The following is a 12,055-nucleotide window of genomic DNA, read 5'->3' as shown; positions in this document are numbered from 1 at the left end:
TCAGCTGAGGGTGAGAAATAGGTCACCATGCTTGGCATTCTTTGAAGTGGGTGCTTTGGGTTTACTCCGTGCAAAAAAAGGGGGGATGGGTTTTCTGGCCAAACATATTTAGAAAACATTGCTTTGCAATCTGCAAGCCTCAATTTCTTCATCTGTAAAATGGGGCCAATAAGACCTACTTTGATTTAAGCTATAGTGATGGTGGAATGACTTAAGGTGCATTGAGGATCACACTATCTTGTAGGCCCCTGTGTCCTGTGCTCTTTTGAAGAGACCTCCAACACGGAAACAAGCTGAGACCCTCTACTGTCTACCCTCAAAGGGGAGGGGGGGCCCCAGATAGGTTGACAGCCTGGCTGAATGTGGCTGCGGCTCCCAGCTCCCTGCCCGAGCCAGCAGGGAGAGGCGGTGGAAGAGAGTGAGGGTGGGCATTGCTGGGTAAGGAGCATCGACAGCCCTCAGAACGAACCGATCGGACTCTTGCCTTTCCCAGAGACTCCAGAGCTGGTGCTGGCTCCAGAGAGGCAGGGCAGGTTTGTGTTCCACAGCCCTGAGCCTCTAAATGGAGCTAACACAGTGCAGCCAGGGGTCTTGCGGGCCCATTAGAGCTGCGCTGGCCGATTGCAAATCAATGCTCTGAAAAGAGACAGTCACCCAGGTGCAGAAGGTAGTGAGAGCTGCCCTGGCCAGGGCTGGAGAGAGCTGGAGGAGGAAGGGAGGCTGCAGGTAAGCCTGGGCCCCCATGGAGGGCAGCACCTGGCATTCACACGGACTCTGTTAGGGGTCAGATTCCTTAGAGCCTGGGCCTGGGGATGAAGAAACAAATGGAGAATTAGCAGGTTGTCGAGCATTTACCATGTGAGAGGCAGTCAGCTAGGAACTCCACATTCCTTGTCATTTCATCTTTAGAGCACATCTGTGGTGGAGACAGGCTATGTGTTTACTAAGCCCTGATTCAGTTTCCTTTTTCTGAGCACCCAGTAAAACTATATTTCCCAGTCTCCCCTGCGGTTGCAGGGGTGGCCTTTGCTAAAATTATAGCCTAGGAAGGGCAAGCAGAAGTGACCAGCGGCTTCTGAGTCCAGGAAGTAAAGAACCAATGTGTTGCCTCCTCCTCTCTTTCCCTGCCATGGTGACCTTGGAGGCCACGTCCCAGATGGACCAGAGCCACCTGGTTCACAAGAATTATGGCAATAAACTTGTATTGGGTTCAGCCACTCAGAGTTCAGCGATTGTCAGTTGCAAAAGCTACTGTCCATTTCCCGGGCTAATATACATTCCACTGGGTAGAAGTGATGGTTCCCACTTTGCAGATGGGAACACTGAGGTTCCAAGAGGCTCAAACTCACCCAACTGGCAGGCTCAGCCTCAGATCTGCAGTGGAACCCTCCCTTCTGCCCTATCAGGCCCACTCCAAGCCCTCCAGAAACTCACAGTCTGGCTAGTGGGACAATATCAGAGCAAATCAGGATGAACCATGACAAGGGTGTTGTGGAAACAGGGAGGAAAGAACCAGGGCTTTGGGGAAAGGCGCCTAGAGCTGAGCTGAGGGACGTGGCGGTAGACACGGTGGGGAAAAGGCAGTCTGAGCAGAGTCCACTGGGCGCCAGGGCTCTGGGGCTGGATGCCACAACACACAGATCTACGTGCAGGCAGACCTCTAAGCACTAGAAAGGAAATGAGGTGTTAAAGTGGCCAGAAACTTCCAGTGGGATGGAACAACATGAAGACCAAGTGAACTGCAGGATTTAAGACAAGAAAGATAGAGATAAGAATCGGAAAGGACTTCCTGTGATTGGAGCATTCCAAGTAATGTTGGCTCAAGCGCTCCCCTCATCAGCAGTCACCAAGAACCAGGAGGAAGGGACAGAGCGAACCGTTCTGGTTTGGAGAGACAGGAGCTTAAGCCATCCGTGTCCCCCAGGTGCAACCCCAGTATTCTGTCCCTCCACACGGCAGGAGCACGATTCTTTCCTGTGGTCTGCGTTCTGAGTTCTGATTCCCAGGTTCCATCGTGCAAGATCGTGTCCCAGCTCTGCACTGCGACTCTGGGCACTGTGCTGGAAGGAGGCGGGGCTGTTTGTCACATGGTTTTAGTCACATCTGTCCAGTTGGCAATGGGTGAAGGCTGCTTATTTTATTCTCCTCCGCCTTCAGAGGTGTTGTGTTTCCATTTCCATCACTGAGATGCTTGGATGTTCTGTCCCCTCCAAATCTCATGTGGAAATGTGACCTCTGTGTTGGAGATGGGCCTAGTGGGAGTGTTTGAATCATGGGGTTGATCCCTTGTGAATGGCTTGGTGTTGTCCTCGCGATAATGGGTGAGCTCTTTTTCGATTCGTTCGCTAGAGATCTGTTTGTGTAAAAGGAGCCTGGTACCTCCTCCCTCTGTCTTTCTTACTCCGTCTCTCGCTACATGACACACCCACACCCGCTTCCATGACTAGAAGCTTCCTGAGGCCTCACCAGAAGCTGAGAAAATGCTGATGCCATGCTTGTACAGCCTGCAAAACCGTGAGCCAAATAAACCTCTTTTCATTATAAATTACTCAGCCTTAGGTGTTCCTTTACAGCAACACAAAATGGACTAACACAGCTACTGTCTGAGAGCCCAGAGGTGAAGCACAATCCTTTCAGGGCAGAGCCTGGGCCTCCACTGTTTCTGGGCAGCTGGCTTGCTTTTCCAGGAATCAGAGCTTCTCAGAGCTGAGAGAGGCCTTAGAGAGCCCTGGTCCAACTTTCTCCTATCACAGAGTTGACTTGCCCCTCAGTCAGCATAAAGGGGACTGAAGGCTAGGTGTGGTGGCTCACGCTTGTAATTCCAGCACTTTGGGAGGCTGAGGCGGGTGGATCACCTGAGGTCAGGAGTTTGAGATCAGCCTGACCAATATGGTGAAACCCCGTCTCTGCTAAAAGTATGAAAATTGGCTACTCGGGGGGCTGGGGCAGGAGGATTGCTTGAACCCGGGAGGCGGAGGTGGCAGTGAGCCAAGACTGTGCCACTGCACTCCAGCCTGGGTGACAGAGTGAGACTCCATCTCTAAAGAAATAAATACATAAATACATAAACAAATGGGAGTGAAAAGTCAGCTTTAGGCCCCTGCACTCTGCAGATTGTCCTCTCTCCTCCTGTGTGCTTGTAGGCTGGACCCTCCCCCTTTGCTGCTACCCCCATCTGAAAGCAAGCTGATGAATTTGGAGGCCCCAGTGATGATTCACAAAGGAGAAACTGAGGCCCAAGTTGGGAGTGACCTGGTCCAAGTTCCTCAGCTTGGAGGTGGCAGAGTCGGGATTTGAAGCCCGTCTGTCTGACTCCAGAGCCCACACGCTGTCCACTGAGCCCTGCTGCCACCCAGGAGGAAACTCAACGTGCTTCTGAGACCACATCCTCATCTGTGGATGGCATCTGTGATGATAGGAGAGACCCTTTCCTACTGCAAGGTTGTCGGCTAGGAAGACACCCTGAGACAAAGGCAGAGCTCCCGCACCCAGCGCAGCTGCAGTGGGATTCCTGCATCATCCCCTTCTCAGTGCCTGCCCTCTGCAGAGGAGGGAGGTGACAGGCATGAGGGTAGGCAGTGCCTGTGACAGGGTCTGACTCCCAGTTGGTGTCCAATAAACATTTGTTGAATAAATAAATGAATAAATGAGAATAGACTGAGAGGCCCTTTAAAAATTGCCTTGTCAACAACAGCAAATGAATACAGTACAGAATGAGGTTCCTTCATTTAATTTCCGAGAGGCTACAAACTAGTGTCATCAGGGCCACGATCCATCAGGGAGGGCTGGAAGGTGGAGGGGACAGAGGAGATGCTGGGGCAACATCTGGAGGGAGAGGACATGGCTTTGCAGAGAGAGTCCTGAGGACGGGCATTCTGGGAGGGAGGACAGCTCAGGCAAGGGCTCTGAGGTAGGAACGAGCAGCTGCGTGTGCTGGAAGGTAGGTGATGTGGCTGGAGCAGGGGCTATCAGTTGGAGTGGAGCCGGCTGCAGTCTATGAGCTGAGCAATCTTTTCCTTCCTTCCTTCCTTCCTTTCTTCCTTTTTTCTTGCTTTCTTGCTTTCTTTGAGATGGAGTCTTACTCTGTCACCCAGGCTGGAGCGCAGTGGCGCAATCTCGGCTCATTGCAACCTCCACCTCCTGGGTTCAAGCAATTCTCCTGCCTCAGCCTCCTGAGTAACTGGAACTACAGGTGCGCACCACCATGCCTGGCTAACTTTTGTATTTTTATAAGAGATGGGGTTTCACCATGCTGGCCAAGCTGATCTCGAACTCCTGACCTCATGATCTGCCTGCCTCAGCCTCCCAAAGTGCTGGGATTACAGCTATGAGCCACCACACCCGGCCCATTCTTTTTTTAAAAAAAATTTTTTTTTTTAAGTTCTGGGGTATAAGTGTGGGTGTGCAGGTTTGCTACACAGGTAAACATGTGCCATGGGGGTTTGCTGCACCCATCAGCTGATCACCTAGGTATTAAGCCCAGCACGCATTAGCTCTTTTCCCTAATGCTCTTCCCCCTATGAGAACACATGGACACAGGGAGGGGAACAACATTCTTTCTTAAGGCTGTTCTCAGGACTAACAGGATAAACAGACTGTGTTGAGTGAGATGTCAGATAAGGCTTGAAATAAAACAAAAAGAAAAAAAACTGTTCTTAGGATAGCTGAGTGATTTGAAGACTTGAAATCTCCAAAAACATAGCGAACAATTATTTCCTTCAAAACTTAGGGGACCCAGGGTTTGGGTTCAGGCATTGTCATGAAATTGTTGTGCATTTTTGGACAGGCGACTCCTGTTCTCTGGGCCTCAGTTTATAGATGGGGAATTGGAAATTTTTCTCCTGTGCTGCAAAATCCTGAACATCATGTTCCACCAGTGGAAAGCTGCAGAGGACAGTGGTTGGAGATCTAAGATTCTGTCAGCCTTGAGGTCCCATCAGCGGCTTCTCTGTGGTGCTGGAGGACACACGGGGGTTTTTAGCCAGTGCCCCACCCTCTGCTTCCCTTCCGGCCTCGGCTTCTGCTCCTACACCATTCCTCTCAGAGGCTGTGTTTTCCTTCCCTAACCTATCAATTTCTCTTGATCTTCTGGAGACAGTTCAAGCATCGGCTACTTCACGTCCTGCAAATAGTTATTATTAATTCTAACAATGAAAATTGTAATGAACATTCATTTTGCTCTCACTATGAGCCACACGCTGTGCTAAGCACCTCATTTAATGCTCAAGAACAACCCTGGGAGATATTGTTATTATCATTACTATTATTTAGACACAGGATCTCACTCTATTGTTCATACTGGAGTGGTGGTGTGATCATGGCTCACTGTAGCCTTGAACTCCTGGGCTCAAACAATCCTCCTGCCTTATTCTCTGAGTTGCTGGCACCACAGATGTGCACTACCGCACCTGGCTTTTTTTTTCTTTTTTTTTGTAAAAATGAGGTCTCACTATGTTGCCCAGGCTGATCTCGACCTCCTGACCTCAAGCAGTTCTCCCACCGTAGATTCCCAAAGTGCTAGGATTGCAGGCATGAGGCAGTATGCCTGGAAAAGTAGATATTATTATTACTCCTAGGTGGGAAAAATGAGGCTTAGAGGGGCTAAATGACATGGAATAAAAACCAGAAGTACCTAGGGGAGGCCCACCACCCCTCTGCAGTGCAGGGTCTGAACCTCAGGCTCTGCCCAGTAACCCCTGCCTGACTGCAGCCTAGGTACCCGGCCACACTGCCTCTCCCCATGGCAGAGTTAAAGTCAAGGCAGGAAGGTGACCCCAAGTAGCCCCAGAGCAGTTTCCTGGAACTGGTTTTTCTTGCTCCAGATCTGAGTCTGTGGCAGCCACTGTGCCAAGTCTGGATGGGGAGGACGTGGAACCTACTCTTCCAGAACCTTCCAGTCACACAGTCTCTGCCTCTGTAGGCTGGTGAGGTCAAAGGGAGGCTGCTGCTGACGTCTGTGATCAGCTGCACAGAACACTTGCATGGGCAAGGGCTTGGCAGAGCCAGAAGCAGGATTGGGAGTCGGGAGAACGGGGCTGACTTTCCTCCTACCTGCTGAGTGGCTTTGGCTGAGGTCATTCCCAGTCCAGCCTCAGTTTCCCCTGGAAAATGAGTGCATTGAGTAGATCCGAAACAGCTCGGAAGTAGAGAACAGTCAATACAGCTGTTACCAAAGTTAATATTGACACTGCACGCATGATGACAGGGAGGGTGTGTGTGTGTGTGTGTGTGTGTGTGTGTGTGTGTGTGTGTGTGTAGCAGCGGGAGGAGCTGGGGTAAGGAAAGAGTCCTAGATGGACAATCAGGAGACCAGGTCCTGGTCCTGGCTATAGCATTGACTCTCTATGTGTCCCTAAGAGCGCAGTACGCCCTTTCTGGGCACCTAATCCCCATCTGTAAAACAAGGGCCTTGGGCCAAATGACCTCCAGCATTCCCATAGCTGAGTCTGATTCTGCCAAGAGTTGTTTTGTAAGGATAGCTCTGTCCTGGTGGCAGGGGCCCCGGGAATGGCCCTGGCTCTGCCTCTTGCTGGCCTGGCCCAGTCACATCACCTCTCCAACATTGACCACAGCAGGCTGGGGGCCAAGACACTTTTAGGGGCCCATGAAGTGTCTTAATTTCTTTTTAAAATCAGAAACTAAAAATTAATATAATCTAGCCTAGATTATATTTATGTTTATACCACTGTAAGAAAATAGAATTAAAGGGTTTGTTTTGCTTTGTTTTTATTTTTATTTTTATGAATCAAGGCTCAAAGTGCTCAGAGACCCTGAAAATCACACATGGCCTGGTGTAATATCCCCGACCTGCCAGGGTGGTTAGGAGGAAGAAGTGAGATGACTGTGTGTGAAAGTCCTTGGAATACAGGAGGTGTCCCCAGGACAGTCACTGGATCTGCGGTGAGGAGCGTGGTAGCGGAGTAACAACCCTGCAAAGATGTTCATGTCTTAATGCCCTGAGCCTATGACTGTGTCAGGCTACACAGAGAAGGAGAATGAAGGCTTCAGGTGGGATACAGGTTGCTGATTAGCTGACCTTAAAACAGGGAGGCTGTCCTAGGTTGTTTTGCGGGGCTCAGTGTGATCTCAGGAGTCCTTAAAAGTGGAAGGAGGGGCAGGAGAGTCTGTCCGAGCAGTGAGATGTGAGATGGACTCAGCCGGCCATTGCTGGCTCTGAAGACAGAGGATGGGGCCAGGAGACCAGGGATGCTGGCAGCCTCAAAAGACTAGGAGAAATGGCATACAATGGGTTCTCCCAAGAGCCTCCAAAATGGAACCCAGCCCCACTGGCACTTTGATTTTAGCCCAGTGAGAGCCATATCAGATGTCTGATTTCCAGAACTAACTGTAAGAGAGTGTTATTTTGAGTCACTAAGTCCATGGCAATTTGGGGTAGTAGCAATCAGAAGCTCACATAGGGGTGTTGAGCAAAAGTGACTGGGGAGAGACTTGGGCCCAGCAGAGGCCTCAGACTCTCTGTCACTGCTCCCTAGAGTGGCACCCCCTCCAGGGAGAAGCCTGCCTCTGGGCCTGGCACAGGAAAGTGGAAGTGTTCACATGGAGCCTGAGGGTCAATGGAGGCACAGGAGAAGCTGCTGACATTTTGTTTCTCCTGGCTTACTCTACCCCTTTGTTCCAGGCTCATATTTCTAGGAAGCAGAGACCCAACTTGGTGATCTCAATTACTGAATCCCGTTTCCATAATCTCTCCCCAAGTTCTGGTCTTCTGTCACCCCACATCGTTCAGCAGAAAACATAGATTCCCCTGAAGGTGCTTAGATTCTGAAAACCTGGCCCACAGGGCCTCGTCCCTGACCACCTGGGCCTGTGAATCATCCGGATGTGGATGCCCCAGTGAGCTTTCCCAGACTTGGCACCTTCACAAGGACAGAATGTGAGCTGCTGCCTGGGTGTCCTGGAAGGGCCGTGTTCCCTGAGAGTCCTTCCCTGCCCTTTTGGACAGCTCCAAATCTCCACCCAAGAGCAAGCTGCTCCCGCTGCACACTCCAGTAATTTGCTCATTGCCACAAACCAAGGCAGGCTCTGGTGCCAGCAGCCGGGGGGCCACTGGAGTCTCAACCTGAGAAATATCAGGGAGATGTGTTCTTCTCCAGGATTGCTAGTTGGGTGGGGGGTCCTAGTTGGTAGGGACTCTCCTCGCTGCTCTGAACAGAGAATGATCTGCAGAGAGAGTGGAGGAAGAGCAACACCAGTGTCTTCCAACTCCTTTCAAATCTCCAGGCTACTCAGGATGGCAACACTCATACCCACAGCAGCCACTCAAATTGGAGAAATTCTTCTCTCATTCATTGATATGTTGCTAGACAGTTCTGCGCCTCTGCTTTCCCCTTTGTAGAATGGGACAAAGAAGAGTTCCTGCCTTCTGAGAATTCTACATGTTCATACCTTAAAAGTGCACCTGCGCCTGTGTAGTGCTCAGAAGGGTTAGCCAGTATTATCATTCATTCATTCATCTCTTGCACCTTACACGTGCTCAGGGAACCCATGGTGCGAGGCCTCCAGGTTGGGGGTGCAGAAATGAGTATGACACGACTCTTGCCATCAGGAGGCTCATGGTTTAGCAGGAAATAAGCCACACTACCATTCTTTAGCACACAGCCAGTGATACAAACATGCCATGGGGTGCAAAGGACAGAGCCCAAAATCTACTTAGAAGAGGAGGATTGAAGAGGACTTATTTACCCACAATCTTGAAGGATGTGAAGAGGTTTCCAGCAGATGGAGAGGGCAGAAGGGAATTCTGGGAAGAGGGAGCAGAATGAACAAGGTATGAGGACATAAACATACCTGCGTTCTAGGGGAATAGCTGGTCACACATATGTGTGAGTGGACAGAGGAGGCAGTGTGGCTGGTGAACACACTGGAAAGACAGGTCAGTTTCCATTCAGTGGGCACATTGATGACTTCCCTTGCAGAACACTTCATGGATGTTATATGTAAATTTTTCATGCTGCCAAAGAAGTAGCACTCAAAAATTTTCTCAGCAAGGAAATTTTACTTTCTGCAGAAAGGGTGCTACCCATCAGCAATCCTGCCACGAGAGCATGATGAACAAAAGAAAGGCAGGAATATTTGTCCTTTATGCATTGGGTCCTTACTGCTGTGTCCTATCTCCATTGGTTGGAGCTGGAACTCACTGTCCAAGCTAAAACCGACTGACTAACAACTGAAAACTTTCCTAAATAGGGAAAAGCAATGGTGAACAAAGGAAAAGAGGAAGCTGATTGCAAAAGTACTTAGAAAAGTAATCACGTTTCCAAATAAGGAAGAGGCATAGTCTGCGAGCTGGGACCTGCCTGAGCATGTCCAGAACAAATATCTTGGTTAAAGTACAAGGACATAGAATGTACTTATTCCTTTATAGCTAACAGCTGCATAGGATAGGACTTAACAAAGAGTTAATAGCAAAAAGCAAGAAAGCTTTGAAGGAATTTAGTCTTTAAAATAAATAAGTTTTTACTTTCCACATTGGAGCACTGGGGATACAGAGATAAAGAAAGTCTTTGCTCTTGGAAATCACATATTAGCAGAGAGATAGACATTCATTCACTCATTTATTCATTCAATATGCATTGCGAATCCCATGCTGGGCACCAGGGATGCTGTGGCAAAATGGATTTCAGTCTAGCCTTCATGGAGCTCACAGTCAGGAGTAGACAGACCTTCATGGGATATTTATTCACCTGAAGGAAGTGTCCTGAGGGTGGGTTTCATGATGCCATGACAGAGAGGAAGGAAGGAGGAAGGCTGTTGGTGCAGTGGATTAGTGTTTTGTCTCTGAGGCCAGATGACCTGGGATCAAATTCTGGCTCTGCCACTTTCTAAGTTTGTGCCACTGGGCACATTGACCTAATTACTTAAATTTCACGAGCCATCAATTTCCTAGATTGTATTCCTTTAGAAAGCAACTGAGTTTACAGCGAAATGACTTTTGGATCAAGCTGTCGGGGGAGTGAGGGATGTAGAATTGGGCCGAAGGAGGAGTTGAACTATGACTCTGCCTTAATAGAGGCCTGAGCCTGCCTCCCAGGGGGCTATGATGCTAGGGTGGCCCTGCAGGCTTAACCCAAACTGAGGCAGAAGGGCTGAGCATCTGTGTCCCTGATTAGACTGGTCTTTAGAGATGGGTTTCCTGGACGAAAGGACTTGACCTTTAGGTTAGGATCCTCCTAAACTGATGGGGAGCCTGGGGAGGGACTCAGCTGTGAGCTAGCAACACACCTGACAGCTGAAGGAATGAGTATCTTGGCCCTAAAGGGGGTGATCTAACTTTGACAGGGGAGGGTGGGGGTGTGGAACACCACAGCATCCACTACAGTCAACAGCAATCGTGTCTAACTCGTTAGGATTGTTGTGAGGATTCACAAGTGAACACATGGAGGATGCATATATTTAGCACCAAACACCAAGTGCAAGTCAGAGCTTAACAAATATCAGCCATTTTTCTAAGTGAGATGTCTTATTCTTGGACAGAGAGCTTCCCACTCAGAGGGATGTGCAAAGGCCCCGCTCTAGGGGTATAACTTCCACAGAAAGAAAAGCCAGAGTGGCTGGAGAGGAGAAAGGAAGAGGGAGCGTGGGAAAAGCTGAGGACAGAAGGTAAACCGAAGTTTAAGTAGGTCATGAAAAGCCCTAAAGTAGAATGATGAATAAAGAGAGACATGAACAGAAACGCTGTGTGTTTTGTACAGAGGCGGAGAGGGGTTCTGTCAGGATCGGTATCAGAAAGAGAGTTCATCAGCATAATAGTACTATCATTCAACACTTAATATATGTGTCAGGCACAGACCTGAGCACTTATTCGTCACTAGAATCTCCTGTGCTGCATATTCTTAAGATCGGTCATCTAACAGATGAAGAAATGGAAACTTATGGAATTAAGATGAAGCAGCATGGAATTAAGTATTTTGCCCAATGATACAAAGCTAGTAAGTGGTCAGGCTAGGATTTGAACCCAGGCAGTCTGGATCTAGGGCTCTTGTGTTTAACCACCAGGATATATAATCCCCAAGGGGAAGAATGACTTCGGGGCAGAGAGGAGACTTCCAGGCCAAGGGGGGATCTGGGGAAGATTCACTGAACTTCCAGCTGCATTTATTGGGCATCTCCAGTGTGTAAGGCACCATGCAATGTAATGTGCCCTAGGAGGGCCCTCCCCCACCCCCATCCCCAAGTCCCCATCAGAAAGGTTGGGGAATGCCACCGCCTCCTTCCGCATAGGAATGCCGATAGGACCAAGAGCAGCAGGCTAAACTGATGGCTTGGAGAGAATCTCCTGCTGGGCAAAAGGCAGTTCTGGATGTCTGTGCGCCACTAATGAAAAGTATACTGTTCCTTTGAAGATGATAGAGTTGTGGCTGTTTTAGCCTGACATGCGGAACCCCCTGCTGGGCTCCTAGTGGGAGATGAAGAACCAGCAGAGGAAAGAGGCCAGGGGACAGTGTGTGCGTGTGCATGTGCATGTGTGTATGCCTGTGTGCCTACGTCCAGGCAGAGGCTGGAGAAACATTGCAAGACTTGAGCCAGAGTCGGCAGCCATACAGTGATTCAATCAATGCCTCAACACCTGCTCAGCTTCATGGGAGACACGGGTCCCACTGAGCTTGGCTTTCCCTCCAACACTCCACATTTCCTCTTGACTTGGGAATGTTGGAGCCACTGTTTCCTCTGCTGTGGAATGCTCTTCCCCCAGAATCTTGCATGGCTCCCCCATTCACTTAACTTGGGTTTTTGCTCAACTCTCTCTCTGAGGAATCTTCTGTGACTACCCATAGCAGAGAGAGTTGATATCCTTAAATATCTTCTCTCTCTTAGCTCTAGGTGATAGAACCCCTGAGTTTTAGCTGGATGCCTGGCTGGGCACCAGAATAAAGAGTATATTTCCCAGCCTCCCTTGCAGTGGGATGTGGCCATGTGACTAAGTGCTGGCCAATAGAATACGAGGGCAAGTGTGAGCAACTTCCAGGCACTTCCAGAAGGGAGGGTGTGTGCCTCTCCTCCTGGCTTCCTCCCTCTTGCATTGTGCAGAGTGGAC

This window comes from Aotus nancymaae, unplaced genomic scaffold (genome assembly GCF_030222135.1).
Source record: "Aotus nancymaae isolate 86718 unplaced genomic scaffold, 86718_ANA_hifiasm-v0.15.2.pri h1tg000053l, whole genome shotgun sequence".
NCBI lineage: Eukaryota > Metazoa > Chordata > Mammalia > Primates > Aotidae > Aotus > Aotus nancymaae.
Note: the sequence above shows the minus strand (reverse complement) of the source record.